The 22,176-nt window shown below is 37.5% G+C and overlaps 1 long non-coding RNA gene across 3 annotated transcripts in view; it reads right to left on the minus strand.

Moving 5' to 3' along the window:
- Nucleotides 1–1,220: 1,220 nt before the first annotated feature.
- The window catches only part of LOC143228292 (uncharacterized), a 40,987-nt gene continuing 20,031 nt past the window's right edge, over nucleotides 1,221–22,176 (minus strand). For 2 of the 3 annotated variants that reach the window (XR_013015304.1, XR_013015305.1), the window contains one exon: nucleotides 1,221–1,965. This is a non-coding gene — a long non-coding RNA (uncharacterized LOC143228292). Of the gene's footprint in view, nucleotides 1,966–4,604; nucleotides 5,450–22,176 lie in introns of those variants that run through there. The other variant, XR_013015306.1, reaches the window with a different exon arrangement.

Genomic DNA, 22,176 nt, shown 5'->3' on the forward strand with positions numbered 1-22,176 from the left:
TGTGACGGTCAATCCTATTCGTTGGTGAAAGAGTAGTCTAAGAGTTGGCGGTGGGTGGTGATGACTAGCTGCTTTTCCTCTAGTCTTACACTGATAAATTAGGGACGGCTAGCACAGATAGCCCTCGAGTAGCTTTGCGCGAAATTCAAAAACAAAAACAAAACAATCTTTTCAGTTTAACATAATTTAATTCCCTATTTATAGCAAGGTTAGAATAAGTGCTTAAGCCTGAATTACAAAAGTATTTCGTAATTAAAATATATTTTTGGTATTTTTTTTTACTTCTTGACGTAGAACATTGTTTTTGGTAGAAGCAAAATTTAATGATATTAATTTTATTGTATTAAATGCATTGAGTTCAAACAGTAGAAATCATCACCACATCTCTACTGTTAAATGGGCAGCTTTGAACAAAAAGTGATATAATTGTAATGTCATTTCTACCAAATTTCTCGACTCGACTTCTACACTTCCCTTGTCTTATAACAATGAGGATGAAGAATGAACATTACAGAAATCCTCACAGGATTTTTTAGCCTATTTGTTCGTGTTTCCCGCGTTTTAAAGATAAAAAAGGAAATAACATGCAGGACGTCTGAGGTAAGACATTTCAAATAAATTGCAAAACGTTCTAAAAGAAAGTCCATTATGGACTAAGTGTTCACTTTGTAGACTTTCATTTCACCAGATCTGTTGGGTATCTACGAAGGGCAGAGCTGGGTATGAAATTTACCTTTCAAAAGATAAGTCAAATTACACATCTACATAATTATTATTATTGTGACATTATTTCTGGATAACTGAGCATCAGTGACAGTTAAGTTTTTAACTGTGACGAGAAAAAATAATGTACAAAAAATTTGTACGTTAATGTTAAATAATTTAAAATACATGGTGTTTGTTCATGACAATTTCCTAACGTTGTTAATGATGCAAAATTTGAATAGTTTAATTCGATTATTTAATTTGTTTCTCTTATCTTTACAGAGGAAACAAAATTTTGAATCAAGTTTTTTTTTCACTTAGGATGGATTTTTTGTTGCTAAATGCAAAACTGGTTAGATTAATCACATACACACACTCTAACACGTTTTTTTGGAATGAAACTTATTTAGAATTTATAAACTTGGTGTGTCATTGGTTATAAAAAGTTAAAAAGTAAATCATTTTTTAGAAGTTTGGTAACAGGAGAGTTAAAAAGAATCTATTTGATTCTATATTTTGATGTTTTATTTAGATCAGCTGGATAATATACATACAAAAACAAAAGTCATTGTCAAATAGATACTTTTTTGTGTTAAAACAAAATGGGTTCGTTTCGTTGATCAGAAAGCTTTCACAGCATACATTAATTCTTAGGAAGACAGCTTCATAAAAAGATGGCTGTTTATGCAGTTAATAAATGAATGACAGAAAAATATGTCATAGTTAGAGAAAGACAAACCTTTTGTTTCTGGAAACAACAGCAGTGGAAGTTGTCAGCTGAAGAAGCTTCTATAAACATTAAATATTCTACTTGGAAATGAGGAATAAATAATAATAAGCTTTACCGATTTCCAGTCTTATTTTAGTTGTGAAATTTTACATTGTGGGAGTATCAGAACTGGTTAAAACAGTTGTTGACATTGGTGAAAGGTGACACATATTTCAGTAGTACAAACATATCTTCATGATGCCAGACATGGATTATTGAATGTAGACAGGAGTGTGTTCATGATGCCAGACATGGATTATTGAATGTAGACAGGGGTGTGTTCATGATGCCAGACATGGATTATTGAATGTAGACAGGGGTGTGTTCATGATGCCAGACATGGATTAGAGCTTCCTGTAGTTCTAAGATGTTTCTTGGTTTCTTTGCTTGCACTTTGTTATCCATCACCTTCCAGAAGTGTCCAGTAGAGTTGAGATCAGGACTGGCCATCACAGTATCTTCTCTCTCTCTCTTTAAAGACAGTCCTTTACCTGAAGTAATGAAACAAAATTTCAAGATGTGTAGATTGAGACTTCCTCTTCATTTCATGTTTAATTCACAGAGTACATAAATATAACCAACCATTTTTAACTCTGTTGTGCAGAGCTATCCTGGAACGTGCACTGGTCAGCTCCACTGAAGTGACGCTGAATCATTGGCTTTAACCAGCTCTTGAGAGCTTCGATGTACTTGTAAACATTGACAGTATCTTTCACAAAACGTGGACATCCCATACCCTGGTTGGAGATGAATCTTCGTATCACCTGCCCTGCTGATGTGACACAGGGTAAAACTCTTCACCACATCAACGTCAAAGAAAGCGCTTCCCAGAAGACATGTGCAAGCTTTATAAGGTGCTGTCAAGCAAAACTAATAGATATCGGTGCGATTTAATCTGATATACTCTTCTAATTAACAAACTAACTGATATACCATACTAATTGACAAACTAACTGATATACCATTCTAATTGACAAACTAACTGAAATACCATACTAATTGACAAACTAACTGATATACCATTCTAATTGACAAACTAACTGATATACCATACTAATTGACAAACTAACTGATATACCATTCTAATTCTTGCTACCTTCTAACTTATACCATACTAATTGACAAACTAACTGAATTTTAATTTTGCTACCTTCTCTTTTGACAAAATGAATAATAATTCTTGAACTCATAAAGACTGAGTATGATAAAGGTGTTGAAAGATCGTTCATATCAAAATGTAGGTCTTATAGTTTAGTTACTTCTACACAGCTACAAATAACACCATACGATGACATATGTCTTTATAGTCATTACTCAAAGTCGTGAACGTTTGAAATACAAAACTGCTTCCAGATTTAATCTGGTAACACCCAATGTTTCAAATTTTCCGGGGAGTATGCCTCCATACTTTCGTAGTATTAGCACTACCGATTTTATTTGGCGCAGTATCTGTTGGATTTTGACCTCACCTTTAAACATTCTACGTACTGTCCTGATATGTAATGCCGTGTTGTAGCCTTTGGAGAAATTAATATTAATGTAAACAAAAATAAGTGCTATGAATCCAGAATATGTCGTCATTCTGGAGGCCTACATAAAATGCTTCGTTTATTATGAATAAAACTTATAACACTTTTTGTCTGCCCAAGCGGTTTTGTTTCCTTATCTAATCACAGGTCTGATAAAATGAATGATTATTTAAACTGTTATTTCACAAATAATATAAGGTCCGGCATGGCCATATGATTGGGGCGTTCGACTCGCAATTTAAGGGTCACGGATTCGAATCTCCAGCGCATAAAACATGTTTCCCCTTCCAGCCGTGGGAACGTTATAACATTCGGTCAATCCCACTATTAATTGGTAAAAAGAGTAGCTCAAGAGTTGGGTGTGTGTCGTAATGACTAGCTGTCTTCTCTCTAGTCTTATGGCCCGGCATGGCCAAGCGCGTTAAGGTGTGCGACGCGTAATCCGAGGGTCGCGGGTTCGCATCCCCGTCGCGCCAAACATGCTCGCCCTTTCAGCCGTGGGGGTGTGATAATGTGACGGTGAATCACACTATTCGTTGGTAAAAGAGTAGCCCAAGAGTTGGCGGTGGGTGGTGATGACTAGCTGCCCTCCCTCTAGTCTTACACTGCAAAATTAGGGACGGCTAGCACAGATAGCCCTCGAGTAGCTTTGTGCGAAATTCAAAAAACAAACAAACAAACAAACTCTAGTCTTACAGTACTAAGCTAACGGCTCCTCGCTAGTACAGCGGTATGTTTTCGGATTTACAATGCTAAAATCAGGGGCTCGATTCCCCTCGGTGGGCTCAGCAGATAGCTCGATGTGGCTTTACACATACACACGCTAATCTAGGGACGGCTAGCGCAGATAACCTCCGTGCAGCTTTGCGTGGAATTCAAAACAAGCAAATACATAAACAATGTGTGTATGTATTCGTTTACACTTAGAAAGTCACCAAACAGAATGTTACTAAACTTGACACATATATAGGAAATCGGCATTGAGATGTGATCTCTCGGGGATCTTTTTTCTTTTCCATGCGTTGAACACGTATTTCAACTAGTTGATTCTAAATTTTAACAGATTTGTATTAAATCCATAATCTTCCAAAACAGGAAGAGATAGTGATTTTCTCTTTGAAGGGTATATTGGACTCTCGTCACCAAGTATGTTCGCTCTTTCAGCTGTGAAGGCATTACAATGTGATGGTCAATCCCACATTTTGTTGGAAAAGAAGAGTAGCACTAAAATTGTCGATAGATGGTGTTGATTATCTGCTTCCCTCTGACCAATCACTTCTAAATTAGAAACAGCTAGTGTAGATAGTCCTCGAGCAGTTGAAGGATATACTGACAAATGTGAATTAGTAGTGATAAACAACGTAATCAGTACCATTTTCCAAGTTCACTAAACAAAGCTATCGAATAAGTTGTTGAACATCAATCATTCATTAATGTGTGCTACTTACTTCATCCGATGGTACCGAATATTTTACATACTTTTAATCCAGGTGACGCTGCATTCGCAGACTCCATAGACATCTTTACCTGACAGTATTAGAAATTATTTTTCAATCTAATGCTGCCTGGTAAGATGTTTCTGAGAATCTGTTAATGATTAAACGCTTTGGAGTTCCTGATGTGGTAGAACGTGATGCTCAATATCGCATTCTTGGACCTGTTTTACGTACAAAAGAAGGCTTAGAAATAATTATTGTACTGTTTATTTCTTCTATAACACTAAAACGATTTAAACGCGAGTAAGAACGATATAAAAATAAGTAAAAAGGTGTACTCTACAAATGTTTTAGGACAAAGTCAAAAATTACATTTCACATTACTTTTAAAGAACAATGGAAGGTAAATCACAGGTGAAACAACACAGTTTTATTAACCTTCATGTTTAGTACAACAGAAACTCAGTGGAAGTGGTTGAGTTCAATAAACAGTTAATATTTTGTTTGTGTTCCCCTTTGTTGTTTTAATAACTACAGACAGTCCTTCAAGTATTGTTGCAACATATTTAATCAAAGCTTTTTATGGGATTTACTTTAAGTGTCTCTAAAACTCCCATAAAGTTTTTTTGGAAGTAACGTTTGAGTTGTCAAGTTTTGAATCTGTCAAGTCCCACATTTTTTCAAGTGGGGAACATTGTATCATTTGAATGATTCTAGCAGCTTCTTTCTTAGTTAAGTAATTTCTATATAGGTTGGATGAGTGTTTGGGATCATTATCTTATGGTAGTAGAATCCTTTATCAATAATACACAAACCACTAAGTATACCATGATGGATCAGTACTTGATGGTTCTTGTGGTGATCCATTATTCCATTTGTTTTACAAATATTTCCTGTTCCTTTAGTATAAAAACACTCCTAACTTGATAGCTTGGATCTGGACACTTTTCTTTCATTTGGTATATGGTTGTTTATCTTATGCTGTGGCTGTCTTCCTTCTGTCCTGAAGGCTATATAAACAAAGATACTTAACATCAGTATCATTGGATTTAGGTGTTTTACCTCTTCCTTTCCTATTTTCAGATTTACCTGTCTTGGTTTGAGGATCTAGGGTGTAATTAGTAGTGTTTAGGGAGTATTTTAAAAGTCTGCAACAATTTGTTGGAGATCTCAACCAGCAAAACTTAATACATAATGTTAAACACTGTTATAATCAAGGTTTATTTGAGAAGTGATTTTTATATTGATTTATTCTAGTATATGTGGTTCCATACGCTAACCCCTTAAAATATAGTTAAGACACTTCAGGGGAGTTACATAACAGTTATTTCAGACCCTAAATTTGATCAGTATGTTTATTCAAGCAGAATCTTTATGATACACCCGTGGTACAAGTTATGATAATGATACTTATTCCCACCAGAGCTCGTTCGGTTGACAACAAGAATCAGTAAAGCGGTTCCATACTACTGAAATTAAATAAAGAATTAGTTCCATAAAATGACAAAATAGTCTCTTGTGCGAAAACTTTCGCACATCATGCATTATATCATAACTTACTTGTAAACGTAAAGCGAAGTAAGCCAGTTGAGACACGTGTTCAATACCTAGAATAAATAAACGTTTTATTTGGTCTTGAATTTCTTGCAAAGTCACACGAGGGCTATCTGCACTAGCCGTCCCTATTTTAGCAGTGCAAGACTAGAGGGAAGGCAGCTAGTCATCACCACCCACCACCAATTTTTGGGCTACTCTTTTACCAACGAATAGTGGGATTGACCGTCACTTTATTACGACCGCACAACTGAAAGAGCGAGCGTGTTTGGTGCTACGGGGATTCGAGCATGAGACCCTCGGATTACGAGTCGAGTGCCTTAACCACCTTGTCATGTCGGTCCATTATTAGCTGTCTATATAGAAAAGCATACTTCGCTTTGCTCGAAAAACTAAAAAAAAATAAAAAAGGCATAGGAGTCCCACTGTTAAAACAACAACAACAACGTAATAACGAATTCAAACAAAACTAGAAAAATGAACATCATTAGAAGAATAAAACTTAACCCAATTTTCAAGTGCCTATAAGTAATTATTTAAATAATTTGATCAGTGTACTACTAATATATAATAATAATATATCCTTTTTGTAGTGCTCAGAAAGCATAAATACTGTTTTAGAACATTTTCTTTGAGACGAACATCTAGATCTGTCCTGTTAAAATATTTTTCAGAACATTCAGAGTACAACTTGGAGGTGGGGTTGTTGGATACCATTTGTCTCTCCAAATATTTACAATTCATTTTAGGCCCGGCATGGCCAAGCGTGTTAAGGCGTGCGACTCGTAATCTGAGGGTCGTGAGATCGAAACCCGGTCGCGCCAAACATGCTTGCCCTTTCAGCCGTGGGGGCGTTATAAAGTGACGGTCAATCCCACTATTCGTTGGTAAAAGAGTAGTCCAAGAGTTGGCGGTGGGTGGTGATGACTAGCTGCCTTCCCTCTAGTCTTATACTGCTAAATTAGGGACGGCTAGCACAGATAGCCCTCGAGTAGCTTTGTGTGAGAATTCAGAACAAACAAACAACTCATTTTTTAACAGTTCGGGTTGTCTCCACAGAAAGTTCTATTAAACTTGGAAATCGGATTGAAGTGGCAATCGGTGTATGATAAAACTAAAAACTTTGAGCTTAAAAACAAACGTTATATGAGCCAGGGCTGGTCTCACTTAAGTAAAATGGCTATCATTAGGCCTTTAGTTTCTACATCTAACAATGTAATTTGATGGCAGTGGCCAATTAATTCGTTTTACTTTATAAATGGAAGGACGGGTCATGATATTACCAGCGAAACGACATTGGACCAACACTTGGTCTGTTGTTATAATTCCATGCAATACACATTAGCACTTTTACATAAGATCCTGGCTATGACCTAAAATATACACTAAGTCTTACAACAGAACGAATTACACGGGACCAACAAGATGGCCACTTTATAACTTCCGGCGACCTCACATGAAAGACTCGTTGCTCAGTCCAGTTCAGTGTAGATATCAGTGGTTAAGCCTTGCTGGATGCTTTCCTTACAACATGTGAAACAAATATTCGGACACCTGCCACGTAAAAGTTTCTACAAATTTTAAACAATATTTGTGCAGCTTTTATGAGAACAAAAGTAAAATATTGAATAAATGACTGAGTGTATCTATTCTATACTTCTATACATTTAAACGTGTTTAAATCATGGAGCTGTTTCGGATCCTGTATACAGCGCAACGTGTTAAACTTGCATAGCGTCTGCTGAGGCCTGTAGCATTTAATAAAAGTCTCATAGAAGTTTCTTTACTAGTGTAACAAAGTTTCCATTGAAGGAGTTCGATTGGCAGTTAGTAGTACACAGGTTGAGGGACAAAACTTATATTTCATGAAATGAATTTTGGTAAAACATCAAGCGAAGGGCATCGTATTAATTTTATTTTTGTATTTTTTATAGCTTTGAGTGTACTTAGTGCGCATGCGCTGAACGAAATGAGCTCGTTATACATGAGGCTCAATGTACGGATAGGTTTGTTTGTTTGTTTTGAAATTTCGCACAAAGCTACTCGAGGGCTATCTGTGCTAGCCGTCCCTAATTTAGCAGTGTAATACTAGAGGGAAGGCAGCTAGTCATCACCACCCACCGCCAACTCTTGGGCTACTCTTTTACCAACGAATAGTGGGATTGACCGTAACATTATACACCCCCACGGCTGGGAGGGCGAGCATGTTTAGCGCGACGCGGGCGCGAACCCGCGACCCTCGGATTACGAGTCGCACGCCTTACGCGCTTGGCCTTACGGATAGGAAACTAGTTCCGGGTAGAAGTAATACTGCTCGTGCAAAGGTCTAAATGGTTCCTGTAAGATTTAACTTTATCGAATCAAAAGTAAAAAATCCGCCTCTGGGTACGATTCACAGCATTGAACGATTTTCATTATAACTATTCATTCTCGATTAGCAAAGGTATTTACGAGCAGTTTACTTAAGTGACTACAGGCATCATTGACAGTACGTTATATTTAAAACTGACTACAGTCATCATTGGCAATATGCTATATCTAAAGCTGACTACAGCCATCACTGACACTGTTTAAAACTGTATACAGTCACCATTAACAATCTATTATATTTAAAACTGACTACAGTCGTCATTGACAGTAGGTTATATTTAAATCTGACTACAGTCGTCATTGGCAATATGCTATATCTAAAGCTGACTATAGTCATCACTGACACTGTTTAAAACTGACTACAGTCACCATTAACAATCTATTATATTTAAAACTGACTACAGTCGTCATTGACAGTACGTTATATTTAAAACTGACTACAGTCGTCATTGAAAGTACGTTATATTTAAAACTGACTACAGTCGTCATTGACAACGTACGTTATATTTAAAACTGACTACAGTCGTCATTGACAGTACGTTATATTTAAAACTGACTACAGTCGTCATTGAAAGTACGTTATATTTAAAACTGACTACAGTCGTCATTGAAAGTACGTTATATTTAAAACTGACTACAGTCGTCATTGACAGTACGTTATATTTAAAACTGACTACAGTCGTCATTGAAAGTACGTTATATTTAAAACTGACTACAGTCGTCATTGAAAGTACGTTATATTTAAAACTGACTTTAGTCGTCATTGACAGTACGTTATATTTCAAGAATACCTGTAACCATCATAGGCGACACGTAAAAATAACTACAACCGTCTTCAAGAGATATATCTGTAATGTGAGAAATAAGTCAACAACTGATTGTTGGTTGTCAATGAAACCCAGAAACACACGTACAAATATTTCACAGGCAAACAGTAACAACTAATCGTGTCGTCGGGCGTAAGGCGGTACTTTTAGCATTAATTTTATAAAAAAAAAAGAATTTGAAATTTAAAATTGTTATTTTAAGTTAAAAATATGATTATGGTATATCTGTTTTTACAATTTTAAAAAAATTCTTTTGTATAACAGCTATACATATACCTGTGTTTGGATTGTACCTTCCCGTATACAGCAGGTGAAGTGGAAGTCAGCAGATGTCTTTTCTCTCGAGATCACTACGTGCGCACGCACCAAATCTAGCACGTGGAACGCCGATTACAACTACACAGATCACATGTGACTACAGAAATACCGATTTTTTGCCATAATTATTATTTTTAATTTTTCTTGGCACAACTGAACATCATTTCAAAAATGCCCATTTCATATTTGTGGCTTGATAAATCAAGACCTCGAACTGTCGAATATTACTTGTTTCATTGTTTCTGGCACTAAGGAGGGGTAGAGATAAAAAAAGAAATAAAATGATTGTACATTATGATTCACACAAACCTTATAAATGTGATGAACATTTCGTTAAGCCTCCCTTATTACTGAGTAGCGTACATTTCATCAAGATAGTCAAACACGAAGAAATGAAATATTAAAATGTTCCAACCTCTCCTTTCATGACTTTCTGAAGCTCTTTATGAACCAAGGGAACAATTTATTAGTATTTTGCAGTTCAAAAATTCTGATAATTGCTGTAGAGGTACTAAGGTTAACTTGCTTTATAAACACAAAGGCTTTTCCGTGACATAGCGGCAAACCTGAGAACTTATAACGTTAAAAATAGGATTTAAATAACTGTGATGGGCACAGCACAGACAGCCAATTGGGTGTTTTTGTGTTTATGTATAAATGAAGAAAAATAAAAGGAACCCGGATGGCGAAGAAGGTGAATAAGTTAGTTAGACAATGGCCATAAAACTTGAGTTATACTTTACAGTTTCTTAAAGAGTGGTCGATAGAATTTTTCAAGCGAAATATGAAACAGAAACAAATTTGAAAGTTTGTAAGAAGTACTATAGAAGTTGCAGAACGAAACGTCAAGTAAACAGTACAATAACAAGTCTTGTGGCCGTCTTTGTATTGTTTATTATTTTCTCATTACTTTAATTGACGGCCATGGCATGGCCAGGTGGTTAAGACACTCGACTCGTAATCCGAGGGTCGCGAGTTCGATTCTCCGTCACACCAAACATGCTCGCCCTTTCAACCGTGGTAGCGTTATAATGTGACGGTGAATCCCACTATTCGTTGGTAAAAGAGTAGCCCAAGAGTTGGCGGTGGGTGGTGATGACTAACTGCCTTCCCTCTAGTCTTACACTACTAAATTAGGGACTACTAGCGCAGATAGCCCTTGTGTAGGTTTGCGCGAAATTCAAAACAAACAAACTTTGATTGACAAGTACGATATAAGTTAACCAGAAATGAAGTAATGACGAATTGGATACAAAATACCGTTTTCTAATCTCGGTTTCTAAAGTAAGTATGTAGAAGCCTGGTGCTCGGATCAATATCAATCGATCTTATTTTTTAAATGCGAATGGAAGTTCTTTCTTCTGTACCTGCGCTATTCTTAAAGCTGCAAAATGGGCTATCTGTGGTCATTGCAGGGATCAAAACCCATAATATTTGTGTTAGAAAACCACAAACCAACTCTGAGCCACCAGGAGGGGTGGAGCAGAGCACTTCGTGTTAGAATTGTTTATTGTTGACCGAAATGCTGCACAATGGTCTATTTATCATAGGGATCTAACTTATCCTATAAGTTTGTGCCCAATATGCCCTCTTTCTTACTGCTGAGCCATCGAAGGAGCGTTTCGTTTAGGGTTATTTGTTGTTAAGCGCAAAATCTGCACAAGGGGGTTATCTGTGGTTCAGCGGTAACTTCCTGGCCTTAACCCCGAACTTAACCCACACTGGACACAGAGGTTGGGGTAGTATATTTATAAGAGGCCCGGGATTTCAAGTTTTAGATACAAAATAGATCGTTTCTATGTAGCTCTTCGAGTTGATAAATCCCTACGTGAGATTCTTTCGTCTTTACTTTCAGATTTGTATTAAATTTCAAACTGTTATTCAGGGAATATTTTTTTATTTTCATATTATTCTTAAATGTTGGGATTATTCACATAATATTTTCCACTGACGACTGACTTTAGATGAGTATGCCTGACTGTTTGTCCTCACTACAAGATCAACTGTTTTCTGCCCCATTTCTCTGCGAAGTTGCCACAGAATCGTGCTCCACATTTTGGGAGCCTGGGGTTAACTTATAACAGTGGCAGTCAAATAAAAGCGGTTGACGAGTGATGTGACTTGTTGGCTACCACCCTCTTGTCTATCATTTAAAAAACCAGGGACGGGTCATGTACTGATGGCCCCTGATCGAGATCTGTCGTTCGTATAGAAATGGAATAGCAAATAATTGTTATAAAATGAAGTTGACAAAGGGCCCGGCATGGCCTAGCGCGTTAAGGCGTGCGCTTCGTAATCTGAGGGTCGCTGGTTCGCGCCAAACATGCTCGCCCTCCCAGCCGTGGGGGCGTTATAATGTCACGGTCAATCCCACTTTTCGTTGGTAAAAGAGTAGTCCAAGAGTTGGCGGTGGGTGGTGATGACTAGCTGCCTTCCCTCTAGTCTTACACTACTAAATTAGGGACGGATCGGTGCAGTGGGTTAACAACCTACTCACTTAAATACCTGTTCATGAAACCGCAAGTGATTGCGGCCCTATGTTCCTTGACGGAATCGAGTGGTAGATAGATAGAAGTTAACAAGCTTACAACAAAGCAATTGTTATAAGAATAGTATACTTTTCGTAACTTAATACACAAGTGTTGATAATTTATACTGATAAGAATACACTGAAAGTGTAAAACTACATGATGGGCTAAGTGCACTGCGCTCCTAGCGGTTATTGAAATCTAATTTTAGAGTTATAAATCCTAGAACTTACTGTTCAGCCACCAACAACAAATATAATAGAAATAGCACGTTGTTCTCTCGAGCTAGCGACAGGTTTCGGAGTATTATCTTGAACATTGGAATAAAGATGAGCGCCACCTTTGATTAACTTTCATCATTCAAAATTAAATAAAAAATTATAAGTCAATGTTAATAATCCTGTCCCCCCCAGTGGCATAGTGATATGTCTGCGGACTTACACACTAAAAACCGGGTTTCGATACCCGTGGTGGGCAGAGCACAGATTAGCCATTGTGTAGCTTTGTGCTTAATTATAAAAAACAAACAAAACAACTAATAATCCAACTCTGAACTAAATTAAAATACATAAACAATTATAATAAATCCTGTGAGACCCTATTGATCGACACCGGTAGACCAAAGTTGAAAGAAAGTGGAAAAAGGTCTAATTGGTTTGGACGTGGGCCGAATTTACATAGCTGTGGGTCGTTATGTGCCAGGGAGGTACAAAGAACATTTTCGAACGTTGAAAGGCGCATACCAATTTCATTTGTTTGCTTAATTTGTTGTGGAGTTTCTTTCCGGATACAAACAATAATAGCACACACTTGTAACGTTACGTAAAATACTAGACAAGAAGAAACGAAAGTAAACAACACAGTTATAAAACAGAGAGACACGTATCACACCATAAGGTTAGTAGACACGTATCACCTGGGCGCACACCATAAGGTTAGTAGTTGTACAGCGTGCCCCTGTTTTAGAGGTACTGACGGAAGTAAGACCCAAATTTCTTTGAAGGCACACGTCTACTGTCCAGTTTAACCTCAGTTTCACAGGCTTCACGTTCTAAGAAAAAAAAACAACAAGGAGTGGTATAGCCCATCACGTCCCACATTTTTGATAAAAGAAATGATTTTACATTTCAAATTTTTGGACTTCCCTTACCCAACAGTAATGTGACAAATAATGCCATACACTCAGATACTAAGGTATTGTAGACTTTGTTTGTTTGTTTCCATTTCGAATTTCGCGCAAAGCTACACGAGGACTATCTGCGCTAGTCGTCCCTAATTTAACACTGTAAGACTAGTGGAAAGATAGCTATTTATTACCACCCACCGCCAAATCTTGGGCTACTCTTTTACCAGCGAATAGTGGAAATTACCGTCACATTATAACGCTCCCACGGCTTAAAGGGCGAGCATGGTTGGTGCGACGGGGATTCGAACCCACGACCCTCAGATTACGAGTCGAACGCCTTAACCCACCTGGCCATTCCGGGCCCTGTAGACTTTGTAACAATGCATTTTCCTGATTTCCCGTATTAATTAAATTGTGAATAGACTGGTTTAATGGATTTGATAACATAGCTCTCATTAAATATTTTAAAATATTTTGTAATAAATATACACAATATGCATGTTAGTTTAGAGATAGTAGTATAAGCGAAGCCATAATAAACACAAAAAGGAATAATTTTAATTGTTTATAGGAGGGAAATTATTGGTTTATTTTGAACTTCGCGCAAAGCTACACGAGGTTTATCTGCGCTAGCCTTAACCCATCTGGCCATATCGGGCTGAAATTATTGGAGTTACTCATGTGGACTGTATCTTGTAAAAGTGTATTAATGTATTATTTTTTCTATATAAAATCTGCTACTTATGTAAGTCTTCTAGAAACTTCCCAGATCCTGATGGTAGAATATGAGTTGTATTAGCAGTTTTAGTTGGACTTAGTATAGTGATTCCTTAGCATAGTGGTATTTATGTCCTAACATCATTATGGTAGTTGGAATGCTAACCTGATGGACAGTGTTATTGTCTCCCCATTGACATATTGTATAACAATTATTTCTTTACTGTTTTTTAATTTTTATTTTATTATTTGCTGAGCATCTTTATTACCTTTAGTTGTATGTAGCCAGATGGGGGACATTGTGGACTACAACTCTCGTATTTACTATTCTCTCTCTTTCATTTTTTTTTTTTTTTTAGAAAGTGAGGCCTGCAAAACTAAGGTTAAACTAGATAGTAGACTTGTACTCCAACACAATTTGGGTCTTTCTTCATTGTGGACTAGAGCTATCGTATTTACTATTCTCTCTATCTCTCTTTCCTTTTTTTTTTTTTTTTTTTAGAAAATGAGGCCTGCGAAACTGAGGTTAAACTAGATAGTAGGCTTGTACCCCAACACAATTTGAGTACCACTCAATACGAGGACACAATGTCTAACTGACAACTTATGGCATGTGCCCACGTGATTTATGTCTGTTCAGTAGCTGTTCTTTTTTTTTCAGGTTTTGTAATAATATTATAATTAATTAGTTTTCATCTAAGGTTTGGATATGCTCTCTAAAACAAGCTGTTTTTCCTCATGATGTAATAGTTTTTTTTTTAATTATTTATATATACACACGATAGGGATTGTGTGTGTGTGTTTTGTCGTATAGCAAAGCCACAAAGGGCTATCTGTTCAGCCCACCGAGGGGAATCGAACCCCTGATTTTAGCGTTGTAAATCCGGAGACATACCGCTGTATTAGCGGGGGGTGATAGGGATTGACTTGCCATTACGTGGAAACAATAATTAACATTATGTTTAATACATGTAATATTGGACACATTATTAACATTTCAAATATTTGTGATTATTTCAAAATCCATTACCGTGACGGTGAGGGAAGATGATGAAGGTAGCTGTCCAGATTGTTTTAATGGAAGGTTTCAAAAATACTGTTTGAAAACAACGTTAACAATACGTCAAACTATCCTACAGAGTTTTTATTCTATACCGAGGTGAAGAAATCATCCATTATTACAAAAATTCATACTGACTACTGATAACTTATGTTAAACCAAGAGTCAACAGTGATGAGTAAAGATAATTACTTATGTTATTTTTATTTATAAAGCATCTCCCCCCCAGGCACTCGGATGTAAGTCTAAAGGCTCACTCTGATAAACACCAGGTGGGCACAGCACGGATAACCTGTTGCGTAGGTTTGTGTTTAACAGGAAACAAACATACAACTGTTTCACCAATTAAGTACCATCGCTGTTGGCAATATTTTCGTCCGTAACCCCAATAATATTCCACGAGTTGCGACAGGTTGGGAAGTTTAGACTAGGCTTCAATCCATATGTTAATAGTGCAAAAAAAACAAAAAACTACAGTATAAAGTACGTTAATAATAAAATCGAAAAAAGAATCTACAAATTTTAAACATTCTAACAAATGCTATTAATGAAAACAACATTAAGAAAATGACAGGATATACGTCACTGTGATCGAAATATGCATCATATGCTTGCTCTTGTTGCTTGAAAGGCCTGACGCTTACTTTAAGTTGACACTAAGTAATATTTGTATCAAATTTCGTATTGATGTAACATTATCTGTCAACCCTTAACCTTTATTTACGCGATAAAGTATACCCGTGTTAAATCATATTGAGTAATTTTAACTTGTTACAAACACTCAGTGTAAAATAACCCGAGCAAATAAATGGGATGACATTGATACATGTATAGAGAAACCAAACAGTAATTAATGGGATTACTTATTATAGCATTTCTGTTTATTGTTTTAATGTGTGTATGATTAATATGTTACTATAGTAACCAACAGAACCATGAACCCACAAGAAATAAATACTTTATAAACAGTGACATAAAAAGTTGGCCCGGCATGGCCAGGTGGCTAAGGTACTCGACTCGTAATCCGCGGGTCTCAGGTTCGAATCCCCGTCACACCAAATATGCTCGCGTGAGGGCGTTATAATGGTACGGTCAATCCCATTATTCGTTGGTAAAAGAGAAGCCCAAGAATGTGGCGGTGGGTGGTGATGATTAGCTGTCTTCCCTCTAGTCTTACACTGCAAAATTAGGTGCAGATAGTCCTCGTATAGTTTTGCGCAAATTTCAGAAACACAGAAAGTTCTTTTTGCCGGGATGGGGGAAAGCAACTTTCAAAAACCTAAAATTATGAGCTATCGGTTACACGTGAAATGAATGGTTATTGTTTTTTTTTGTTTTGAATTTCGCGCAAAGTTACTCGAGGGCTATCTGCGCTAGCTGTCCCTAATTTAGCAGTGTAAGACTAGAGGGAAGGCAGCTAGTCATCACCACCCACCGCCAACTCTTGGGCTACTCTTATACCAACGAATAGTGGGATTGACCGTCAAATTATAACGCCCCGACGGCTGAAAGGACGAGCATGTTTGGTGCTAACGGGATTCGAACCTACGACATTCGGATTACGAGTCAAACGCCTTAACCCACCTGGCTACGCCGGGCCAATTGTTATTGAGAAGTCTTCCTCCCCCTTCATGGTAAATGCCATGTGGTCATGGGTTCAGTGAAAAGAATGTTTGTGACAGACGTAAATCTATATCAGTTTTTATTTCTTTTTTGTCGCTGCGTCTAAACAACAATCTATATTTTTCAACGCTAATTGAATCTGAACATAATAACGGGACAAGGAGTCAAATGAATGAAACGTGTTAAAGTCGAAGATTTTCTTCATACTGTTTTTATTATTACTTGAAAGATTTATAGAAAATCAGATATCTTCTGTTCTAAAATATCTGAACAATTTACGTAACAGTACGTTTAATATCAGAAGGTACGTCTGTGCGCGTCATGATGCACAAATACAAAAAAACAAACTATCCAACTCGTAATGTGTAACCGATCTAAGACAAAATGTGTAACCAATCCAAGATACAATGTATAACTTATCCATGACATAATGTGTAACCGATCCAAGACAAAGATGTGTAACCGATCCAAGACAAAATGTGTAACCGATTTAAAATAAATGTGTAACCGATTTAAGGCAAAGATGTGTAACCGATCAAAGACATAGATGTGTAACATAGATGTATTCCAAGAAATACACGAGCTTATGTTTTCGATCATTGAACAAAGATATAAAATGATTATGAATCCAAAATACAGTGAGTAATTTTCCACAGATTTTGTGATAGTTATAAGACGAAAGTAATATATATATATATATATCCCATCCGAAGAGATGCCTTTCAAAAGTTAGAACTAAAAACACCAGGACTCCGAGACACTCAAGTAAACACCACTTAGGTAAACACTTGTTATGGTGAGAGAGTTTCCTACATATTTAATCTAATGCTTCTTTTAAATTCTAACAACTTTGCATGTGTAAAAAGTAATTGATGCTCGTCTCTCATCACAAAATGAAAGATAAACGATAGGCAACAAACCGTACGTACCTTTTGATAAATTATGACAGGCACGCGCTTGTGAAAATCTTTATTTCCAAACGTCTTCAAACCCACACAACGAATTAATTCAGTGGTGTCATAAACGGGGAAACGAATGTTTGTAAAATGTTAATTTCGCGCAAAGATACACGAGGGCTATCTGCGCTAGCCGCCCCTGATTTAGCAGTGTAAGACTAAAGAGAAAGTAGCTGGCCATTACCACCCACCCCCAACTCTTGAGCTACTCTTTTACCAACGAATAGTGGGATTGACCGTCGCATTATAACACCTCCACGGCTGAAAGGGCGAGCATGTTCAGTGCGACGGGGATGTGAACACGCGACCATCAGATTACGAGTCGAACGCCTTAACCCACCTGCCAATGCCGGGCCCAAAATGTTACATTCAAAGACAGAAAGAACGAATAACTTATATTCAGATATAAAGGTCATATATATATATATATATTATATATGATTATAATATACATATTCTATATAGTATTACAGCAGTTCGTCTATAAAAATTATTTCTACTATGATTATTAAAACAAGACAGAACATGTGAGATAAAAACAGTTTACATGTAATAATTAAACAATTGGTTCAATGCACAGCACTGAATAATAAATTAGGTGCAATTACTGACAGGACACAAACTCCCCATAAATATTTAAAAAAAAGTTTTTAATCATGAGTTTTTTAAATATTCTAGCAATGATATATACTCTGTAAGGAATAACCTTTTCATTCCATAAAATTAATTGTAAGAGATACTACTGGTCACTATATAGTTGTGACATTTAACAATACCAACTATTAGACGGACCAAAATGTCACGACAAAACCTCTCAATAAATTATGAAACATATAGAGTCTAACATGAAATGTAACATTTCGTCAGTTGGACTGACCTGTTCTGATACCAGTCACTTAATAGACTGTGAATCAGGTTTTGTATAGCAAGAAATATAACATCCCATCACATGAACTGATTGACCTGTTCTGATACCAGTCACTTAATAGACTGTGAATCAGATATTGTATAGCAAGAAATGTAACATCCCATCACATGAACTGACTGACCTGTTGTGATACCAAATCAGATATGTAACATCCCATCACATGAACTGATTGACCTGTTCTGATACCAGTCACTTAATAGACTGTGAATCAGATATTGTATAGCAAGAAATGTAACATCCCATCACATGAACTGACTGACCTGTTGTGATACCAGTCACTTAATAGACTGTGAATCAGATATTGTATAGCAAGAAATGTAACATCTCATTTGACGTTTGGTTCGGTTACTTGGCGTTTAATGGCCCAAAGCAACTAGAATATCTACGCCAAACAAGCGGTAAAAAAAAAGTAAAATTATTAAAATTCATAAAACGAAATCAAGGTAAAACAAAGTTTAATTTTTTAATTAAAAACCTAAATAGTGTTAAATCCAAATTCTAAATCTAGTTTACAGTAGTAAGAAAAAAACTACAGTAATGCAAGTTGTAAAAAGATTTCTGCATAATTTTAATTGTCATAAGTCGCCAGGATGACTAACAAGTAGTTCAAACATCAGCGTTACTCACCTGCAGTTGGCCTTTCCAGTCCTGGTTTCAAGTTATTTGACGTCACGGCCATTTTCAAATTTCGCACTGAACTAATTTTACTTTGATTCGTAAAAATGAATCATGTTAATAAAACGAAGTATATTTTACAAATTAAAAACCTAAATAGCGTTAAGAAGGTAAGTGACCTTTAAAAAAACTAGAAACCTTTGTGTCACCATTGCCAATGACACTGTCCAACGTTAGGGATAAACCTTGGGACAAAACATGGTGCTGTCGTTGAGAGTCGTAAGGACGACATGACAGCAAAATCTAGGCTCTTGGGACCTGAGTGTCACACAGACAACACATTGGTGTATCAGACCCAGATAAAAGAAAACAATGAGTTAAAAACTGTGACCAATGTGTAGTCTAGTTAGAACAACTTCTTTCTGATCCTTAGGGAAGCAAGACAGCCAAAGTCCAACATAGGGTTTCACCTGAAAAAGCTTGTTTTCATGTTGCTCACTCCAATTCGACTGCCAACTGAAACGGAACCGAGCCTTGAATACAGGATCATAGCCCGTCTATGGAATAGGCACAGCAGTGATAGCATCACAACAAACAGACATAGCTGTGATGTTAGCGAGTTTGTTTTCGCGAATACCAACGTGGCACGACATCCAGAAGAAGTGGATAGAAGTAGATGTTAAAAAAATGGGCCAGTCCATTTTGAATATCGGTGAGAACAGGGCCAGTAGCGAACTAAGCGAGTCAGTATAAATAACACAATTCGAGTACTCCTTAGCTTCTATGTGATCCAGGGCAAGAGAAATAACATACAGTTAGACAGTGAACACAGAATCTGTGTGCAACCCGAACCACAACAAACCATAGCTGAGCCCACAGAGTCACCTGATTTCGAATCATCCATATAAATGGGAATGGAGGGGTGGTTCGAAAGATGTTCAACAAATAAAAGACGGTACTTCCAATCAGGAGTATCCGCCTTCCTCAGATGACTCAAAGAAAGGTCACAATTGAGAACGTTACATGTTAATAAGTCATGGTGAGATGGACTGATCAGTGGATACAGCAATGTTGTCCACGGACAGACCCAGTTCATCCAACTATGCTTGGATACGAAGGTCAAAAGGAGCAATAGCAGTCTGTCTGTTCAGAAAAAGCATGGCTCACTGAGGAAGGAAAACACAACCCCAGGTGGGATGCTGTGGTAAGGATCAAAGTATTGAAGCATACAGTAAAGACAGGTGCAAACGACGGAGGAGTAGAGGAGGTTCATGAGAATCTGGGTACAAACTCTGGACTGGGGAAGTGCGGAAAGCACCGGTACAGAGCCGAAATCCTTGATGATGAACAGGGTCCTGTATCTTCCAGGCGGAAGTCCTGGAAAATCCCTAGTCCAGAAACCCATAGTCTAGTTTCGATTGAATAAGATCACGATATATCTTTAGCATAGAACATCAGTTCGCTCCCCATCTTATAAATTTGACTCGTAGCTAATTGATGTGTTTAGTATAAAGGTCAGCTTACGGTACAAAATTACGGGAAGCACAACGCCACTGACGCAGAGTTCAGGGTTGGGGTGAATACCCCATTGACAGCAAAAGATCATGCAAATGGTTTTAGAGAGAGAGGTTTAAGCCATTTGCTGTGGTCCTCTTCAGTAAATGACTGAGGGCAGTCTGTAGGTGTCGCTTAATAAACCTCATGTCCGACGACTGACGTGAGATGTGGAAGTCGTCGACATAGAGCTTGTTTGCAACAGTAAGAAGGAGTTGTTCAGTGACGATATTAATCTTTATACTGAAAAATGTAACACTCAAAACACAGTCCAGAGGGACTCCAAGTTCCTGTAGAAAAGAATGAGAAAGTATCGAATCCACAAGGACTTGGAATTGCCTGCCCATTACTTTTTTAATAAAAATGGGTAAATAACCACATAGTCCATATAAATGGATGCCTAGCAAAACTCCATACCTCCACGTAGTATCATAAGCCTTTTTAAGGTCAAAGAATATTGATACAATATGTTGTCGTTTGAGAAAGGCCTCTCTGATTGATGTTTCAAGTCGAATCAGATGGTCTATAGTGGAGTGCTGTCGTTGGAACCCACGCTGAGTGGGTGAGAAGATGCTGTTTGATTCGAGGAACCAAACAAGATGAGCATTAACCATTCTCTCTAAGATCTTACAGAGACAACTCGTCAAAGAAATTAGACGATAGATTGAAGAAATATTGGAATCCTTTTCAGGCTTAGAGAAAAATAGGACAATAGCCTGGTGCCAGGCATCATGAAAAACATTCTCTTGCCAAATCTAGTTAAAAACAATCAGAAGAATAGCAGGAGATAGATGGCGCAACATTTCATAGTGTACATCATCAGGTCCAACTGATGTACTGCCAGACCGATGAAGGGCCAGTTTGAGTTCCACCAGTGTAAAGAGACGATTATAGTTATAGAGACAATCAGCTCGAAAGGAAAGAGGTGATCGTTCTGCCTGAGTATTGATGGCCAAGGAAGTGGAGGAAGAAGCAGAAGTGCTAGATTCCCTGTAAAAGCATTTACCTAGAGTATCGGCGATGCTCCGGGTATCAGCTACTTCATGGCCATCAGAGAGCAAGATCAAAAGGGGGACAGAATTATGTTGCCCACTGACCTTTTCAATCTTGTCCCATATGACTTTGGAACTGGTGGTAGAAGAGATGCTGTTTGTAAATTTAATCCAAGATTTCTTTGGGTTTGACCTCTTACATGCCGAGCAGTGCACGAGTTCGCTGGAAAGCGATGCGGTTCGAGAGTGTGGGTTACTTACGAAAGGGATCCCAGGCAATTTTGAGCCTTCTGTGTCATGTGGCAGGCAGGATTTCACCACGGACGAGAATATCATGGAAAATGTGTCAAGGTTTTAGGAATACGTTGAGCAGCCTCCTGTATAATACAGTCAGTCATTGCTGCCATGCAATCGTCTATAGATGGTAGGATCATCTTCTGCGAGAGCAGTGAAAGATGGCCAATTGGCTCGATCCAGCTTCCACTGGAGCACGCGGATCAGTTGCTATCGACCACGGCCAGTGTCTATCAAAGTGATAGGAAAATGATCAGTGCCTCGTGGGTTACTGT

Source organism: Tachypleus tridentatus, chromosome 10 (genome assembly GCF_004210375.1).
Source record: "Tachypleus tridentatus isolate NWPU-2018 chromosome 10, ASM421037v1, whole genome shotgun sequence".
Taxonomy (NCBI): Eukaryota; Metazoa; Arthropoda; class Merostomata; order Xiphosura; family Limulidae; genus Tachypleus; species Tachypleus tridentatus.